The sequence below is a fragment of the Cryptomeria japonica genome, chromosome 1 (genome assembly GCF_030272615.1).
Source record: "Cryptomeria japonica chromosome 1, Sugi_1.0, whole genome shotgun sequence".
NCBI lineage: Eukaryota > Viridiplantae > Streptophyta > Pinopsida > Cupressales > Cupressaceae > Cryptomeria > Cryptomeria japonica.
In genome coordinates this window covers 320558408-320572172 of record NC_081405.1, presented here as the reverse complement: position 1 = coordinate 320572172, position 13765 = coordinate 320558408, and positions in this window count along the sequence as shown.

Here is a 13765-nt window from a genome sequence, read left to right as displayed (position 1 = left end):
AATAAATGTTTGGGGGGACAAGTTTGAAATAACCATAAATGGTTATGTAAGAGCCATAAATGGTCATGTAAGAGCCATTAGTGGTCTTGGAAGACTTTGGGGGTTAATTTGTTGAACACACAAAACATTAAATGCTTTTCAAAGACTTTGGAGTCTTTGAGAAGTGACTCCATTTTGCTTAGGAATGTGACAATAATTAGGGGATGGATTAGGCTAATTAGGAAGAGGTTAGAAGAATCTAGAAGGGGATTAGATTTTGCAAGTGGATTTGGTGGGTGAGAGAAAATAGGATTTTATTAAAATAAAAATTCATTTATTTCAATAAATGTGTGCAAGTTGCATTTGTAGGAAAATGCAAGTGGGGGGGGATAATGATTTAAATAAATGTTTTATTTAATTTATTTAAAAGAGGAAAAGGGGATTTAATTAAATAAATAGATTTTATTTATTTGATTGATTTGTATTTGGTTTAATGAATTAATTAAAATAAATTGAATAATTTATTTAACTAATAGAAGAATGTTTTGGGAATAAATTAATTAAATATTAATTTAATTAACTAATGGCTAGTGGATTTTTAATCAAATAAATAGCGAATATTTATTTAATTAAGCTGGACAGATTTGTGTGACTACAGTGACTATAGTGAACCTTTGGCCTTGAGTACCCCGAGATGAATAAGTTCAAAATCCTACCATTTTATTATCTTCCACTGATATGCCCATCAACATATATGATGTCTCTCTATATATTCCCATTATGGTGAACTATAAAATTGTTTGTGGTGTTTTAGAAGATATTTTAAGCATGGTGCATACGGTGATTAAGGAAACCTCACTCATTTGTTATTACATAAACCCTAATAATTGGTTGGTAAGGTCTTTTATAATTTGTTAAAGTTTAAGTAGTAACCACAATTATAATAGGCCTCCTATCTAAAAGAAAATGATGGAATTCTCCCTAATACAAGTATTAAGCCTAATCTTATATAATCATAAGGGCTTTGGATCATTTAGATGATAAAAATAAAATTTGTAGCACAATTTAAATTCATTGCTAAATTTTAGTCTAGGATAGACATACGATTAGGCCTGATGATTATCAAACATAACCAACCACATTAAGGATTCACATAACTATCAACTCCTAGACTCAACCAAAGCATAACTTGACAAGATGAAACTCAAATGGTTACTTATTTTTGTTAACACATAAATATACAATCATTTTAACCATTTGACAATGGTGCTACAAACTAATGACATCATTTCTCATGATTCTCATGTTGATTAGGAGCATTCACCTTACAAAACTCAACAAAAATAAGTTCGCCATCATTAACATAATACACAAATATAATGGAAACAATATATCTAATTTTAATATAACCATGAAAATTAATTCACACATTCAAAAGATTGACTAATTAGCTTAAGACGTGATTTAATTATTAAAATATATAATTATCTCACTTAATAAATCATAAAAAATAATTAATTGAGATTCATCCTAGCATTAAATCATTCCCACCTTATTTAAGCCTTGTTTTGAAGCTAAATATTTTGAAACAAATACATAGATTAACATTTCATGACAACATATACATATACACATACATATATGTATATATATTTTGTCATGGAATGTTTATTTACATCTACACATATTATCTTCTAAGTGAAAGACTTGTAACTCATACTTCATTATCATTGTGTTTCAATGCCATATATTTTACTTTTGTGGTGCATCAAAGCTCAATATCATGCATCCTATACTACATGCATGAAGATGGGGGCTAACAAGGCAAAAACTGAGTTTTAAGACAAAATTTATATCTTGTGCTTCTAAAATTATGATAAATTTTTAATGAATTAAATTTATGGCTTGATATTTACCAAGCCATAATGTGTAAACCTAATATTGATTTTGAAACCCTTTTGGTAGTTTTGAACTTTATTTGTTTGATTTAACACATGGACATTTTATCTCATATTTGTGTTATACCTATTATAATTCAAATTATGAATATTCTATCAATTAACCTTGGATTCACGAGCCCAAGGGTTGTATCTACATATTGGGATCACGAATCTATATTTTCTTACATAAGATAGCATGTTTGAACTTCCTCATAAATTTTACATGTTTTAGGAAAAAATGCCATGTTTATCTACTTCTTATATTTCTAGCCGATTTTTTTTAATAATTTGAAATAATTTACACATTGATTATATTTAATTTTAGGGATGTCTTTGTATACCTCAAGTACATAAATATTGCTTTTATTTCATTTTTTTGATTCATTTGTCCACTCACATATTGATTACCAACATACATAGTACAAAACATATACCACATTCAACAACATAAATATAATAATACATATACCATTTACCCTCTTTAAAATGATAAAAATGTGTTCGAGAAGAGGAAAATAACATCATGTGATCTCTTTTTTGCCAACCACAAAGCCTAAATGAACCTCTTGTGAACTACCTAGAATAGGTAATACCCTACTCTTCATGAGTGAGGTCATGAATGAGAATTGCATGAGGAGAAGGTAGAGGTGTATAGTGTGGTTCACTTGATAACTAACATATGTGTCTTCACATTATCAACTTAAAAAACCACGGCCAATAGTTTTGAGCATAAGGTACAATTCACTATCATCTTTGAGGTAGATAAGGCAACCCAACATTAAGACCTAGAATATAGTAACTCTACCAAAATGCACAACATTAATTGTGCACCTATACAATGGATAGAGGTACATGCTCAATAATAGTCCTTGAAATGTTTCCTTTACAACCTTTCCTTTCAAACTCCATGAAAACTTTTTTATTACCCATAAATATACTACAAGTAAATTGTAAATCCATAATTATTCATTTAAATAAACATCATATATTTTTAGATAAATTTATGAATCCAAAGATTTTTAATAGATAAATTTATGAGTCCAAAGACTTTTAATAGGTAAATCTTATGTTTACAATCAAAAGACTCTTAATATATAGTTTTTATCAAAACTATCACAAGAAGTAAACCAGCAATAATGATAACAACTAAAATTCACTAAGAAATGTTCTTGCATCTAGTACAAAATTGTTGCTAGTATTTAAAATATCTTTCTCACTGTTCTTTGTAAATAACCTAAAACTATCAAACCTTTATCAAGGGGTTTTTACAAGTTTAAGGATGACCATTAATGCACGTGGAATTTTTTTTAGTATACAAGTTAGGTGTGATAATTATGTTTTACCTAAGTTGTTGGTTTGAGTTTAGATGTGATGGCTCAATTTGTAGGTTTGGGCAATAATATTTTTGGGGTTGGGTTTGTTTTAAGCTCATCAATATAAAATCATATAAAAACAAAAAATATATAAATATTTGTAGCTTTACTTAAGTTTAAAATACACCACCATACTAATAGTCAAATAACATAGCAAAATACTCCATCATATTAATGATTAAAAAATAGTCAAACTCAATTGTCATGATATATATTAAAGCTCAAAAATGATAATGTCAAGTGTCAACAATCAGCCATCATTGATCGAATAGCATATGGGTCATAAAAATATCATACTTCTCCTCCATATTAGATGATATATAATATGGTAAATTAGAAGAACCACAAATAGTGCCATTGGTACTAGCACTCTCCTGCTCACTAGGTGGTGCATAGTCATCATCAACTTCAAGAGCAACAAATTGGGAAGTGGAAGCATCCAATTCAATATGCTCTAGCTCGATATCCCACTTCTTTGTAGGCACTTTGTTTGTGTGTAAGGAGAGTTGCAAGTTTGAATGCACAAACACCAAGTCCTTTGCCTTTTCTGAGTGTAGTCTATTGACCTTTATTGAGTAAATGAAGGAGTATGTACTCTAATTCCTCTTAGATGAAGATGAATTGGCAACCTACCAGGATAAAAATAGAGAGTTAAAAGTTACAAAATTTAAATGATAAAATCAAAATATAAATAAAACTTAAAAGATAAAAGATTTATTTATATAAAACTTACTTGTGATAAAATTGGGCTTCAAGTGCATGCATGATTCTCCATGGAGGTACCACCAAATATTAGCATCAACTATATACTTGTCCCAAAATTTGGTAAGACCATGATGTTTGTGCTTGCAAAACCCAAGAACTCAATCCTCATTGCATCTTGCATATCACAATTATCAAAGAGTCTTCAAAGTGTCTCCTTGTAACTTTGAGAAACTTCAAGATCTCTATATGAGGGAACTCGTGTACCAACAAGAAGAAGCTAAGAACTATAATGTCACAACCCTCCCTTATCACTTTTGGGTTTAAAATACAATTCTATTATATTTTTGGATAAGCTATTTAAATGATTGAATGAATATTATAAAAGAATAAAATAATAATACACACACACATGGAAAATATACATTATCTTTATTTATCTATTTTCCACTTCCAATTATGGCACATGTTGTAGGAAGAATAAGAAACTTCTAGAGGATTCTCCACCACCTTGCATGTAACTCCTCCCACTAAGTCTAATCAATTTGCATGAAGTCCAAAATTGGGAAAGAATCTAATTTTTAATTAAATTTTCTAGATAATGGAATGGAGGGAATTTTCTTATAAAGTTATATGCAAGTTCCAAAGAAGGGAGTTGATTATGTTTTGAAGGAAATTTCCCAAGTTCTAGAAGTAGATCTTTTGGTAGTCTCATTTTCGTTGCAGGAATTTTAAGTTGTTGTTTGAAGGATTTTCTCTCAAGTTGCAAGGAAGGATCATAAGGGTAGTTAGTGGATTCAACATCAAGCTTGATAAACCAGGTTCTCTCCTTGTCGCTTATCTTTACATTTACTTATGAGGAATTTGTAATATCAAAAATATAGTTATAGATCTTTTATATAAAGAAATTCTTTTATTTGATTTTCTTATTTGGGGATAAATAATAATTAAATTGGAAAAAGTACTTCAATGCATACTCGGAAGGAATCTCATATGAATTCACTTGACTTTCCGAGGCTTTAAGCCAAATTCTGAGGCAGAACTCAAGCTTGTATTATGTTGTTTAATTACTCCTAAGGACGGCGACCTCGGTGCACTTCTGTTAGAAGAGTGTAGTACTTAGTGAGTGGCTCAGGACCCTAATGGTCCCGATGAGTCTAAGTCTCTGGCCAGAGCACCTCCTATCCCGATTTGGATAGATGCCTACCTCGTATGGGTAGATGCCTATCCTGTATTAGATAGATGAAATCTTATGTCCCGTATGGACAAATGCCTAACCCGTATGGTTAGATGCTCATCCTGGATGGATGAATGCCTAATCCAAATGGATGGATGCCCAGAGTATGCAATTGAATCAAACATAATGATTAAATTAAACCAAAAAAAAAAAATAGTCAGTTTTGTTGAGTTAATTATGGTGGGTTATTACATGTGGTATCAGAGCAAAGGTTCAAATCTAGGCCTTGTGCTCACTTCAATTTATACAAATAAGGGAATGTTTTGCAATGGTAGAAATTAAATTTTAAATTCTAAATCAAGAACTAACTACATAATTTAACTTTCAAGTAAAAACCTAGAATGGCTAGAGGAAGAGGAAGAGGAAGACGTACTAGGAGTCAAAGGGAGGAAAACCATGAGGAAAACCATGAGGAAAACCATGAAGGAAACCATGAGGAAGACCATGAAGAGGATCGACACAACCCAGGAAATAATGAAGATGGGGTCAAAGCTATAATCGACCTTCTAACTGAGCAAAGAGATAAAATCAACTTCTTGGAACAATCAATGCAGGACCTTAGGGAAAGGTAGAATGACTTTGAAAATAGAAGTGGTACCGAAAATGGAAACCCTGGAAGCAATCAAGGGAATATGATGGGTAATAGAAAAGAAAATAACATATTGGAACTCTCTAAGGACTTAAAGAAAATCACCCCTCCTAAGTTCAATGGGAGGCAAATTGGTGAAGGAGCTAAGAATTGGTTAAATGAAATGGAAAAGTATTTTGAACTAAGAGATTTTAGTGAAACAACCAAGGCTTTATGGGGTTCCTATCAACTCACAGTGGAGGTAGCTAGTTGGTGGACCAACACCAAGGAACAAAATGGGTATAGCAGGGATACAATCACATGGGATCAATTTATTCACCACTTTCGAGAGAGGTGGCTCCCTCAATTGTTCTTTGATGAGAAGGTGACATAATTCCATAATCTACATCAAGGGCCCCTATCCGTTCAACAATATTGGGAAAAGTTCACCAAGTTGCTTAAATATGTACCTATTTACCAGAAAGATGAAGACGACCAAGCAAGGAAGTTCATTTTGGGGCTAAATACCAACATAGGGGCAGAGGTTGACATGCATGGACCCAAAAACATGAACGAAGTACTTGAAAAGTCCCTAAGGCAAGAGAGGAAGATTCAAACACTAGCAGGATAGAACTATAATGGGAACCACTCATTTAAAAGGAAGCAGGAATTCAATGGGAACACTAATTTCAACAAAGGTCAAAGGAATAATTCTTCCAAAAGAAGGCCACCTCCTAATCAATATCAGAGGAATGGAAATAATGATAATAATAACAGGGGCAATAATAACATAGGCAACTATAATAGGAATGACCAGTAGAACAGGGTAACTTATCCACCCAGGGCCAATGAAACAAGGAATGATCCCCCTAGGAATCAAGGTAGGAGGTGTCCTCTAGGTAGATGCTTCATGTGTGGGGGAAACCATTTTGCTAGAGAGTGTCCTAGGATGCAAGGACAGATTAGGGCCAATCAACCCCAACAAGGGCCCCAACAAAGGATTCATGCAGCAGTTAGGAATTGAAGAGGAAGATACCAGAATGTTCCCATGGAAACTACAGGTACACTATTTGAACAACCAATTTCAATTCTAATTGACACTAGATCATCTGAATGTTTCATCTCACCTGAATTAGTAAGCAAATATGCATTAAAAGTTAATAAAATGGAGTCATCGTGGACGGTTCAATATGGGGATAAGGCAACTAGGGAAGTAACTAAGTGTTTGCTGAGGGCAAGGGTACAATTTCCTGAGTTTGAAACAAGGGTAGATCTCTATGTGGCACCCCTAGGATTATATGATGTAATTATTGGAATGAGTTGGTTAACAGACCATCAAGCTAATGTAGATTGCTATAACAAATTTGTTGAATGTTTGGATGATGGGGGGAAAAAGGTCAAAATCCAAGGAAAGTTTAAACCCATTAATATAGAAACCATATCAGCCATGCAATTAAAGAAGGAAAGAAGAAGAGGAGGCCAAATCTAGATGGTTGAAATTGATGAAGGAAAAGAGGAAAATACACCAACCTTTGAAAATACCCCTTTCCTAAAGGAATTCAAGGATGTTTTTCTAGAAGAATTGCCCGGCTTACCCCCTAAAAGGAAGTTTGACTTTTCTATCGAAGTGCTACCAGGAGCTGAACTAGTATCAAGGGCACCTTACCGAATGAACATAACTAAATTACAAGAGCTCAAAATGCAATTAGAGGAACTCTTAGCTAAGGGATTAATAAGGCCAAGTGTATCACCATGGGGAGCGCCAGTCTTATTTGTTAAGAAGAAGGATGGAACCTTAAGACTATGCATCGACTATAGGATGTTGAACAAGGTCACAATAAAGAATAGGTACCCCTTACCTTGCATAGAGGATCTTTTTGACCAAATGAAAGGAGCAGCAATTTTCTCAAAGATAGACCTCTAGTCAGGGTACCATCAACTCAGAATTAAGGAGGAAGACATTTCAAAAATAGCTTTCAGGACTAGATATGGGCATTATGAATTCACAGTAGTTCCTTTTGGTGTAACCAACGCCCCAGCTGCATTTATGAACCTAATGAATAGTGTACTCCATGACTACTTGGATAAATTTGTTTTGGTATTTCTGGATGACATATTGATTTACTCTAGGAATGAGGAGGAACATTTAGTACACCTACAAATTGTTTTGCAAAGGTTGAGAGAACATAAGTTATATGGGAAATTGTCGAAATGTGCCTTCTTCGAGGAGAAGATTCACTACCTTGGGAATATAATATCAAAGGAAGGAATAGCAGTTGATCCAGATAAAATAAAGGCAATAGTAGAATGGCCAATCCCTAAAAATGTTTTAGAGGTAAGAAGCTTTATGGGGCTAGCAGGTTACTATAGGAGGTTTGTGGAAGGATTCTCTAAGATAGTAAACCCCATCACCTCATTACAAAGGAAGGGTAAAAGGTTTGTGTGGACAGAACAAAGTGATAAGAAATTCCAAATTTTGAAAGGGAAACTAACTTCAACACCCATTCTAAAGGTACCAGATCCAAATGGACACTTCACAGTCGTAACTGATGCTTCTATTGAAGGTTTAGGAGGAGTACTTGTCCAAGATGAAGGAGTAGTAGCTTACAAATCCAGAAAGCTAATGACTCATGAAGTTAATTATGCACCCCATGACTTAGAGTTAGCAACGATTGTGCATGCCCTACAGAAATGGAGACACTTCTTACTAGGGAAGCCCTTTGAGTTAAAGTCAGATAACCAAGGAATAAAGTACATCTTTACCCAGCCCCACTTAAATGCTGGACAAAGAAGGTGGTTAGAGTTCCTAAGTGAATATGATTTTGAAATTGAGTATATTAAGGGGAAGGAAAATAGGGTGGCAGATGCCTTAAGTAGGAGGAGACACTTGATGACTATAGCAACATTCAAAACTTCTTTCAAAAGGCAAGTAATGGATGAACAAGGACATGACCCATGGTATGAGCAAGTCAAATTGACTTTAGAATACGATCCAACCAATCCTAAGATTGGAGGGTATACATTAGATGAAGATGGGTTGCTCAGATACAATAATAGAATCTATATTCCTAATTCAGGGAACTTAAGGGAAGTAGTCTTGTCGGAGGCTCACAATGCCCCTTATTTAGGGCACCCAGGAGTTAACAAAATTTATGCAGATCTAAAGAAGTTATACTTTTGGCAAGGGATGAAGAATGACATTGTCAAGTATGTGGCTAAATGTTTGGAGTGTCAAAGAGTAAAGGCGGAACATAGACATCCAGCTAGATTGTTACAATTGCACGATGTACCTCAACACAAGTGGCAATTTATTAGCATGGATTTTGTGCAAGGGTTACCCATGTCACCTTCTAGGCATGATGCAATAATGGTGGTAATTGATAAACTCACTAAGGTGGCACACTTTATACCAGGGAATCTGACAGATGATGCACCTACCTTGGCTAGGCGTTTTGTTAAGGAAATATTTAGGCTGCATGGAATACCAGAGAAAATCATATCAGATAGAGATGCTAGATTCACTTCAAGGTTTTGGACCACTCTTCAATCAGCTCTAGGAACTCAACTATATTTTAGCACTGTATACCATCCTGAAACCGACGGTTAGACAAAAAGGACATATCAAATTATGGAAGACCTACTTCGCATGTATTGCATGGACCAACAGAAGAAATGGGAAGAGTACCTACCTCTGGTAGAGTTTGCTTACAATAATACATATCGAACATCTTTGGGAATGACACCTTTTGAAGCTTTGTATGGTAGACCATGTTGAACACCTTTGAGTTGGCATAGTCTTGAAGATAGAGTGATTGTTGGACCAGATATGTTGAAAAATATGGAGAGGAAAACTAAGGAAATTGAGCAAAGATTGAAGGAAGCCTCAGATAGGTAGAAAAGTTATATAGACAAAAATAGGACACCAAGGGAGTTTGAGGTGGGAGAAAAAGTTTTCCTAAGGGTTAGGCCACACAAGAGTTCTATAAGGTTTGGGAAAAAGACTAAGCTTGCACCTCATTATGTTGGACCCTTTGAAATATTGGGAAGGATTAATCCAGTTGCATATCGGTTGGCCTTACCTCCCCAGTTGAGCTGAATCCATGATGTCCTCCATGTATCTCTTCTTAAAAAGTATGTACCTGATGAGAAACATATTTTGAATTGGGATGCTTTACAGGTCTAGGAAATGGGAGGAATAATGATAGAGCCATTCAAAATCTTGGAGAGGTGCCAGTGCCAGTTGCGCAATAGAGAGGTTGATCAGTGCAAAGTACAATGGGACCAATATGATGAAAAGAATGCCACATGGGAAGATACTAAGGAAATGCAGCAGTTGTTTCCTTTTTGTTTTAATCATGAACTATAGACTCTTTTGGATGCGTTCAATAAGTGCATTGGGATGATGCACAAATTAAGGGGGGGAGGATGTCACAACCATCCCTTATCACTTTTGGATTTAAAATACAATTCTATTATATTTTTGGATAAGTTATTTAAATGGTTGAATGAATATTATAAAAGAATAAAATAATAATGCACATACACACACACATGGAAAATATACATTATCTTTATTTATCTATTTTCCACTTCCAATTATGGCACATGTTGTAGGAAGAATAAGAAACTTCTAGAGGATTCTCCACCACCTTGCATGTAACTCCTCCCACTAAGTCTAATCAATTTGCATGAAGTGCAAAATTGGGAAAGAATCTCCTTTTTAATTAAATTTTCTAGATAATGGAATGGAGGGAATTTTCTTATAAAATTATATGCAAGTTTCAAAGAAGGGAGTTGATTATGTTTTGAAGGAAATTTCCCAAGTTTTAGAAGTAGATCTTTTGGTAGTCTCATTTTCGTTGCAGGAATTTTAAGTTGTTGTTTGAAGGATTTTCTCTCAAGTTGCAAGGAAGGATCATAAGGGTAGTTAGTGGATTCAACATCAAGCTCGATAAACTAGGTTCTCTCCTTGTCACTTATCTTTACATTTACTTATGAGGAATTCGTAATATCAAAAATATAGTTATAGATCTTCCTTTATATAAAGAAATTCTTTTATTTGATTTTCTTATTTGGGGATAAATAATAATGATGATGCTTTCATATAGTGCATGAAAAATATAGTTATTTAATTATTTTATTTCCCTCAAGAAAATATGCACATGATCTTGCTTTTGTTTTCTCCCAAAAATTTTAACAAAAGAAAATCATATTCCTTTATTTGTTTAAAATCTCTTTTTCTAAAATCAAAATTCTTCCTATGTGATTTGGATCTTTATTCCTCCCTCTAATCCATTTCTCTGATTCTTCGAATGGAAATCTGAATCTCATTCTTTAATCTCTCTGTGATTATTTAAAATTTCTCTGTGATTATTTAAAATTTCTCTGTGATTATTTTTAAAATCTCTCTGTGATTATTTTAATCTCTCTGTGATTTTTTTTTAGTTGAATAAATCTCTCTGTGAAATGCATAGATTAAAATTTCTCTGTGAATATTAGCTGAATCTCTGTGAATATTAGTTAAATGAGTCGAATAAAATTTCTCTATGAATATTAGCTAAAGCTCTCTGAACATCAGTCGAACAAACTCTCCCCCTGTGAAATCTGAAAATAAATAATCTTCCTGTAAATAACTCTCTATCCCCCTCTCTGGAGATTGGTTGAGAAATAGAATATAATCCCTCTGTGTAAGCCTGCATTTCTCAGTTTAACACCTACCTACTTCTCGATAACCTGTGCATCGCTAGAGCAAATTACTTCTCTGGTTATTTTTATTTCTCTGTTATATTTCGTCCCTGGGATTAATATGATATTCTCTCTTACATTAATATTTTTTTTTATGTATACATACCTGTTTATGTATTCTCTTTTTATACAAATTAATATTCTGGAATGAACTATATATATATATATATATATATAAAGCGAAGTGATTAATAAATTTATGCGATTATGCGAAGTGATTACTAAATTTATGCGATTATACGAAGTGATTAATATCTATATTCGCACGATACAATGCATGTGTGTACCAGCTCGCAGGTAGAGGATGGAGTTAATACTCCGTAGGGAGTGCTACCGTAACGGTACCCCCAACTAGCCTGTGATCACTGCTGCGGCAGTGGCCGCAGGGTAGTGGAGGGAACCCGTGGGGTCCCACTCCCATTAACCCTCTTTAATGCCAATCAAATATAATTGGAAAGGCAATGTTAATTGTTAAAAAGAGATTCTCTTTTTCATATATGTTTAAAATGTTAGTTTATTTAAATTCCTTCTTTTACATATAAATATAAATTTTAGTTAATAAATTTTTTAAACTTAGGTAAATTTTAGATTTATAACTAGTTTTAACAAATTTATATTAAATGATACTTAGATCCTATTAAGATCCACTTAGCAATTAAATGACTTGAAGCTAAATTCTATGTTGGGATTTGTGGTTTTATAAGCGATATTCTCGTATGCAACTTACCCTACCTTCGCTTCATGCAAATGTCTTTAGATTGATTTCAATTATTGGTGTTCCCTTCTTCATGCAAATTATACGTTTAATTGTTAGTATGCAAGTTACCTAGCTATCTTTATTATGCAAGTTATATTCAAGTTTTGAATAATAAATAATTCTAGTTATGGTTTTTATTCCATGTCATTCATCAAGTAGTTATTTCAATTAATTGAGCTTTGCAATGTCTAAATATATGCGTTCAATTCATAATTATTTTCTAAACATGATGTTTATCATAAGTTAGAGAAAAAATTAAATAAAGGAAGTTGGAAAACCAAAACCAAGTAGCGTTTGGTATATACAGTGCCTTTGGGTCACGCTTACGGGTAATGCCATCGTGTTGAACTACTGCACTTAACGCCAAATAAAGCTACATCAACAACGTCTGTGGCATCGTCCCTATAAATCGTCGGGGAGTAATAAGGGACACTTGGAAGTTAAAATCCAAGGGGTGGGTAATCCCCCTTGGATCGATAATTTAATAAGATAACTCTAAAATGATCTTTCATCCACTGAGTTAAACTATAGTAAACCCCTATAGGGATGGTGAGTGAAATGCTTTTATAAAATTGATTTAATCTCAAAAATTGTTGTCGATTGATAATTGGTCATGGGTGACACTTATGATAAGAATTTAGGATCTAGTGTTTTAGGCCACAAGCAATAGGCCATCTTGAGCCTTTGCTTAAGCGCTACCACCTTGGGTAGCAACCGCAGAGAAACTGTCTGGGACATTGACCCTAGAAAGGGTTGCATACCCACTAATCAGTTTACATCAAACCATAGAGTAGAAAACATAACTACATACTTTATGCCTTGATCCTGTGCCAAAGTGGGTATGTAGGCAGTCTTGGGACAGAGTTGTCCCTCGTACTCAGGCGTTCGTGGGTGGGGTCTAGGCTTGGTAAAAGAAAGATTGAGTAAGAATCCTATTTGAAAGATAAGATAATTAAATTGGAAAAAGTAATTCAATGCATACTCGGAAGGAATCTCGTATGAATTCACTTGACTTTCCGAGGCTTTAAGCCAAATTCTGAGGCAGAACTCAAGCTTGTATTATGTTGTTTAATTACTCCTAAGGACGGCGACCTCGGTGCACTTCTGTTAGAAGAGTGTAGTACTTAGTGAGTGGCTCAGGACCCTAATGGTCCCGATGAGTCTAAGTCTCTGGCCAGAGCACCTCCTATCCCGATTTGGATAGATGCCTACCCCGTATGGGTAGATGCCTATCCCGTATTGGATAGATGAAATATTATGTCCTGTATGGACAAATGCCTAACCCGTATGGTTAGATGCTCATCCCGGATGGATGAATGCCTAATCCAAATGGATGGATACCCAGAGTATGCAATTGAATCAAACATAATGATTAAATTAAACCAAAAAAAAAAAAGAATGGTCAGTTTTGTTGGGTTAATTATGGTGGATTATTACATATAATATTTGGGACTCGATGCAAAG